Here is a 7412-nt window from a genome sequence, read left to right as displayed (position 1 = left end):
CTTTATCTTCATTATTTGACAGTTCACAATCTCTTCAGGATGAAACCCACAATCTTATCAGCTGATATGCTCAGCTGATTGCAGTGACACACACTACATTAAATTCTCCAGCAACCAGAGTGTAATAGCCTTCATTGCTGCGACAGATTGAAAGTGCCATTTTAAATCTATTTGATTTTCTCAGTAGATATGGGTTTCTGATGAATCATTATGTCTCAGTGTAGCAGAGGGGATGGGTTCCAACCCAGCTAGATAACCAGCAGTGAAAACAAAAGATTGTACAGCAACATGATATGCACAGCATGGACGAATAATGATCAAATGAAGGCTTTCCACCCTGAATGAATGAAACCAAGTTTCTAAATTATACAGAGCATTAAATAAGTATGCCAATTTAAAATGTGGTGACTACCTGCTAGGACTATATAGCAACATTTACTCTCACTTTTAAAGAAATGAGGAGGAAATTGAAGGATGATGCTGTAGCTCTCCAAGCCCCAGCTGAGATTTGGGCAGCAAGGTGTGTCATCTGAGCACAGCAGCTATTGCATGGAGCTTAAGTCTATTCTGGGATTGCAAGATGCCACCTGGATTTTTTTCAGGGGGGCCACAGCCAGTGTGGCTGTCACCACCCCACCACAGGTGCTTTGTCCCTGGGAGTAGCACTCTCACAAGGACCAAGAATGCTGGGCTCAGAGACTTACCCCAAATCCCAGCACTGCACGTGGAGCCCAGGGGACACCTCTACCCTCCAACTTGAGTGCTTTGGCATCACAGCAGCAATTCCAGCCCTCTGAGGCATTGAAGTCCAGCTGTACTGCAGGAAGGACTAAACACCCACTTGTATGGAATTAGGGATGCAACACCCACAAGCTCAGATCTCAGAAGCTGTCCATCATCAGGCCTACAGTCATTTGGAAATTTGGCCCTCTCAGATCTCTTTGGTAAGCAGCTGTTTTAAACTTCTAAAAAGCATAAAGCTGCTCAGATAGAGAGCCTGTATCTGCAAGGTTACAGCATATGCTAGATGTCTTGCCAAGGACAGAGAACACCAGAAAGCTTGAACCAAAAGTTAAAAGCTTCATTTTATGGTTATTCTACCTTTAATTGTATACTGTTGCTGAAATGTGTGGCACCTTTTCAGCTCAACAGCTGGCTGCGTTGCAAGGATCACAGAATAAGCTGAGTTGGAAGGGACCTACAAGGATCAAGTCCAGCTCCTGGCCCTGCACAGGACCATCCCCAAGAATCACACCCTGTGCCTGAGAGCATTGTCGAAACACTTCTTGACCTCTGTCAAGCTTGGAGCTGTGACCACTTCCTTAGGGAGCTTGTTCCAGGGCCCAATCACCCTCTGGGTGAAGAACCTTTTCCTGATATCCAACCTAAACCTCCCCTGACACAACTCTCATGTGTCCTGTCACTGAGGACCACAGAGGACAGATCAGTGTCTGTCTCTCCATTTCCTCTCATGAGGATGTTGAAGACCACAAGGAAGTCTCCCCTCAGTCTTCTCCAGGCTGAGGAGACCAAGTGACCTCAGCCACTCCTCATATGACTTCCCCTTCAGAAGCTGCACCATGCTCATGGCCCTTCTTTGAATGCTCTCTATTAGTTTAATATCTTTTTTATATTGTGACACCCAAAACTGCCCACAATATTTGAACTGAGGCTGCTCCAGTGCAGAGCAGAGTGGGACAATCCCATCTCTCAGCCGGCTGGTGACGCTGGGCTGGATCCTACCCAGGACAAGGGTGGCTCTCCTGGCTGGATGGCTGAATGAATTTGTATTACCCTCATCCACTGCAAGCCTCCTGGAGTTTAATTTTTCACTGTGGAAGGCATCTAGCAAATGTAAGGTATTTCTGAGAAGGAGCAGGGGAAGATAGTCATGGGGAGAGCACTCTTCAGATGGTTTAAGATATTTAAATAAATGAGGCTTAAAAGCCATTCATTTTGAAACTACCCTTGCCAGTGATTAACATGTTGTAACAACTCAGCCTGGTGTTAATCTCTATGGGCAGACAAAAAAACATTAGCCTAGACTGTTTGTTCATCATTTTTAAACTGAAATTTCATAAGATACTTTGGGATGCAGTAACCTCTAGAGGACCCTTGTAAATTAATTTTTTTTCCAAATATCCACAACCTAAGGAGAGAGGGCTTTAAATTAGTACCTTGCATTAGATGAAACAGCTTCTCATTGTGTTCACTGCAAAATGTGAATTTACAGAGGAACATCAGCAGCTGTGCTAGCAAATTATTTTATAAAAAATCATTCTGTTAGAGGCATCCTTTGCTTTCTCTCTCCTACATTCACACAACTGCATTTTAGTAAAGCCAGCAGAGCCTTGCCTTATCTGAGGAGCCTGTGCTTTTGAAGGCCATGCTGTATCAGGATAATTCAGACATATGCAAGCTTCAGGCAGGAGCTTGGGAGGAGAGGAGGCAGTTTGAAAGTTTGGGGGTTTTAAAGCACCAGCATGTGAGGAAGTGGAATACTTCAGCAGTGGGAGCAAGCAATGGATGACTCAAGAAGTTCTCCCTGTCTTAAGGCCAATAAACTAAAGCCCCAAAAATACCTAAATTATAAAGAAATGGAGAAGGCTTAACTCAGCAGCTATAACTGCACTTGTCAGTCCCAACACTAGATGTGAAAGCATAATTTATGATTAACATTTCAGCAGATACATTCTTTGTTAGTCCCAGTATTCATCCAGATAATATATCTGCTCAACATTCTTTTGTAATTTTGGCAAATTGGTTTTGATCAATGGCATTCTTGCTGACAGCCCACTTCTTAATTGGCATTGCAGCATAGCTTCAACTTCCTGTCAGGCTGGGGAGGGAGAGCCCCTTCAGCTACAGCTCCTGTGCAAAGTGCTCACAAAGGCTGCCTCCAATGTGAAATGAAGAGTCACCTGCTTGTCCAGGTCCCACCTGCAGGGAGTGGCTGACACACATTGAACTCACCGCCCCATAAACATGGGCAGAGCTGTCCAGGCTGTGTGGGGCAGCCTAGGAGCGCTGATTCCAGAGACCCAACAAGCTCATCTATCTTCTGACCAGCACTGGGCTGTGATGTGTTGATCAACCAAGTCACACAGTAAGCCTGGAAGAAAGATCCTGACAAGCTCCAGGGCTGAAGTGACAAGGCAACAAAATGCCAAGCTGAGTTCACATTCTGAAATCAGGTGCATTTTTGTTTCCGCTATGAGTGAACCATACATTCTCCAGGAGCTGGGATGAGTAACCTGGAAGAAATAGCTTGCAATCACTTTAAGTTAAGCAATTCAGAGAGGGTCTGCTGAATCTGCAATTCTTGCTAAAACATCAACAAAAACCTTACACTGAAGTAAGAAAATGATGGAGGATAAAGATAAAAACACATTGTTATTTATAGGGAAAAAAAAAAGTTGTTAAAAGTTGTTTCCTCTTTGGACAACATGGTTGAAGCTACTTCCACATACAGACTCTTAAAAATCTGTTGTTCTTTTCCATGTCTTCTTTCACGTGCAAGTGACTTCCATGATGAGCAGTTGTGAAAGATTGGGAAGGGTTTGGTTTCTTAAAATCAGAAAGTCAAGTAAGAAAGAATAACACCAGAATAAATCTAAATATACAGAAAGTATTAACTTGACATGCGTATCACCTATAACTTCAAAACACAGAAGACTGAACCCAAAAAGCGGGCTTGATGGAAAGCAAATACATATAAATTAGTCACTGCAAGTGTTGCTAAAAATACAGCTGATTCCAGGAATCCATCAATTTGAAAGCATATTTGCCATGCATACATAGTAGGAATTACACATTCATAAACATACCTCAGGACATGCCTCAGCCACTGGACTTGGGGAAAAAGAAATTCATCTCTAATGAATGTTTATACCTATTTGCATCCCAGTTCTTATGTTCCTGTCTATTCTTCAGAGCGAGCATGAGATCAACCTATGGTTATTCACCCCACCTCACAGAACACTCATCCCCAGCTATCAGAAGGAAAAAGCCACTTATCTCAGTAACAGAAGCTGCTCTACTCTGCTCTCATTTTAGTCTGGAAGCAGATGTACACAAAAAAACAACCATAAGGAAGGAATTCCAAATCTTGTTTCAATTCAACCACAGGATTATTTATGATGCACATGATTTTTCAGCCTGATTTCTAAAATATAGGGGAAACAGCATTTGTAGACTAAAGTAAAACTAGAAAAAAAGGAAGAAAGAATGAAAGAAGACAGGAACAAATGAATGCTACAAGCCCTGGTACCAAATGCCAACATTCAGGTGCTGTTTTGAAACCCACTGGAAGGTCAGGAGTAGCAAGTGGCTTTGTTACCAGGTGTCAGTGCTGGGAGAGGCACCTTGAAAACAGCAGGAGCTTAAGCTCTCCTCCTGCCCCTGCTGAATCAGCCAAAGGAAACCAGCACTGCGGTGGCAGTGATTCACAGAGGGCTCCAGGATGCCCTGCTCCACCCTTTGGAAAGAATGGATCAGCTACTCATGTCCCAACAATAATCAAAGCAACTTCAGGGAAGCCAAAGGAAAGGCTTAGCAGAGCAGCACCAGCAGATCCCATTGGAAATAAGTGCAGATCTGCAAGGCTACCTGCCCATTACACTGGATGCTTTATTGGTCAGAATATGCCTACGTTGGAATTTCTTTGCCACTTAATTTTATGGGCCATGGCCCAGAAGAAAACAGAATCAGAAAATTATTGCAGTGAAGTAAATTAATTAATTACAAGTTACAAGGAGTACCAGTTAAGCATTAAGGCTTTTGTTTCTTCTGACTTTATGCATTTGTTGAGCAATGCACTCACACTCAGCCCTTCCTACCTGTTCTCCAGCATTATAGGACCTTGTGAGGCTGTACTCATGCCACCTCTCCCTTAGACATACACAAGTTTGGAAAAGGAATATTTACTGTAGAGTAAAAAACCCTGTAGCTGTGGTTGACAGATGTTCTTTTTGTTTTGACGTACTTCGTCTAGATCCCTCTTCCTCCACTCTAACAAAATGAAACATTGTATTGTTTTCACCTCAAGAATAAAAGACAGCTCCAAATATTTGTCCTTTATGAAAAACAACCCTGTCATTTTCCTCCCTTACAACTGCTATTAGAGCTTTACTATCATTTGGGGTATTTAATGATCATGCTTAAAGATACAACACAAGAAATTTACTCACCTTCTAAGTAATCCATTACACATTTGGTTTGTGTAATTTGTTGCAATAGGGAGGCATTGAAGAAATTCAGTTTTACTCCACATCTCCAAATCATGCCTGCTTTGCCAAGAGGCCAACAAAATTCCCCATAGGAAGTTTGGAGACGTTAGTAAAACTTACCCTCTTTATAATAGAGAATCTGGCTGCTTGTGCACAAAAATGCTACACTGCTTGTGTAAAAGTGCTTCCAGTAAGAGTTGATGTGATTCATACCCATATTAGCACCCTTTGACAACAGGTTTTTTTTTGAATTATGCAATATGTATTTGCACAAAAGTGCAGATATGCTCGTACCATTTTTTTCATGTATAAATTGTTAACTATCTCATCTCCAGACTCTTAATTTTTTGGTTTTTTATTGAGCTTTTCCAACTAGATTAGTTTTGGCATACCTGCAAGCTCTGCTTTTTCATTTCAAACCTGATGTTACATGTGTTATTCCTGTGTTACAGCAATGGAGTATTGCAAACATGCTTTTCTTTTGAAGCACCAGCCAGTGCACACACAGAAGTGTTTACCTGGAGCCTTAATACCAATTGTCCCCATCTTACACTTGGAATATTCATTTGTAGTTGGGCAGACAGGCATAAAAATGTGGCTGTTTAATTTTACTGTTGTATATGAACAGGAAGGTATTGTTCTCTTTTATTTTTTTAAATGAAGATGACAAGGTAGAGGCATCTGCCTAATCACACTGGCAATTATCTATTTCAGCATAGGGACAAGCTCGTCAGGGCATGGTCCTACCTGATTTAATCTGGTTTAGAGGTGGCTTTTTTACCTAAGCAAGTGACAAAAGTCTCAGCGTCATCCTGCAAGTGACGTAAGTGCTGGATAAAACCCAGTCATTTACAGCAGGCAAGGGCTACTGCTGGGATCAGGCTCCACTGAACAGAGCTGTACTTCCAGATGGCGACTGCCAGTGCCCAAAGCAGTTTACAAGGGAGAAGGGAGGTGTTATCTCTGTATTCACACAGCTGCCTTCAGGAAAAGGTAACATGACAACACTGCATTTATTTACATTAACCACCATACATACCACGTCTGCAAATGTAGGTGAAAACTCTCACAATATATTACAAGTTTCATTAGTTAGAGGCTTAAGTCCATTTTCAATATATGTTTGGTTTTACTGCTAGTTGTCTTATTTTCTTTCACCTCATAGCAAGAAGTAAGATCACAGCAGGTTTAAAGTCAAGCACATCTTATGTCCTATCAGGAGCAATGTCAAATTCTCCATGTTGGAAGAATAACTGATTGCACATTTTATTCAATATAAAAATCCCTGTCTGGAAAACAGAAAAATGCTGTATGAATATTCCTGAATATTGTTTGAGATTACAGCCTGCAGACCAGAGTGCAAGCTATCTCTCTTTTAGATTCACAGCCCCTCAGCCAAAGCCATGGCACTTGATCTGTGCCAGCTCTTACCCAGCAGCAGCTGAGGAACAAGTGATCTTTCATTTGCCAAGCAGTAAAACCCACACAGAATAATTACTGAGCAACAGCCAACGTGCTGCAAATCAAAAGTTGTTGCAGAGCCACCCTCTCAGAGGCAAGGAATTTTCTGGTTGTGTTTCAGAGGTCTAGACTAGTCTGAATTTGGAGGAGACCACGTGATGGTACAAGCACAGGTCTCAAAGAATGTGTGTTCTCCCTGCTTGGTAGGCACATTGGATTGAATGGCTTTAAATCATATTAAATCCCACTGCTCTTAGTAGCTCCCAGGCATTAAGAACAATGTTGAGTTCGAGAGCAAACAAATTTTCCTTTCTCCCCTTATGGTTTCCAAAGCCTGTGCTAGTGACAGCAGAAGGTACTGGAAAAGAGTAGGAAACAACTGGGAGAAATAAGAGTAGGCACAGCGGGAAGGGGATGCCACAGGACAAGGCAGCTCCCAGGCAAGACCTCTTTTCCAGGATCTCCACTTCCATGTGAGCTTATTGCACTAAGGCCACTGGAAACAGAAGGATGCCACTAGACTGCAGACTAGGACCCTGCTATCGGCACAGCTCTGCTGCAAGATTGTCACAGAATAAGCCTTATTCCACAATCTCCTCCAAGCAACATGAGCCACAGCATTTAGTATCCTTTCAGAAAGTATGGCCATCCAGTAGAAGACAGTGCTTTTTTTTGAAACAGTAACTAAACTCCCATGGATGGCCCCAAGACTGTGAGAAAACA

This window comes from Geospiza fortis, unplaced genomic scaffold (assembly GCF_000277835.1).
Source record: "Geospiza fortis unplaced genomic scaffold, GeoFor_1.0 scaffold11, whole genome shotgun sequence".
Classification (NCBI taxonomy): domain Eukaryota; kingdom Metazoa; phylum Chordata; class Aves; order Passeriformes; family Thraupidae; genus Geospiza; species Geospiza fortis.
The sequence above is the reverse complement of the archived record's forward strand: the minus strand, read 5'-3'. Positions refer to the sequence as shown.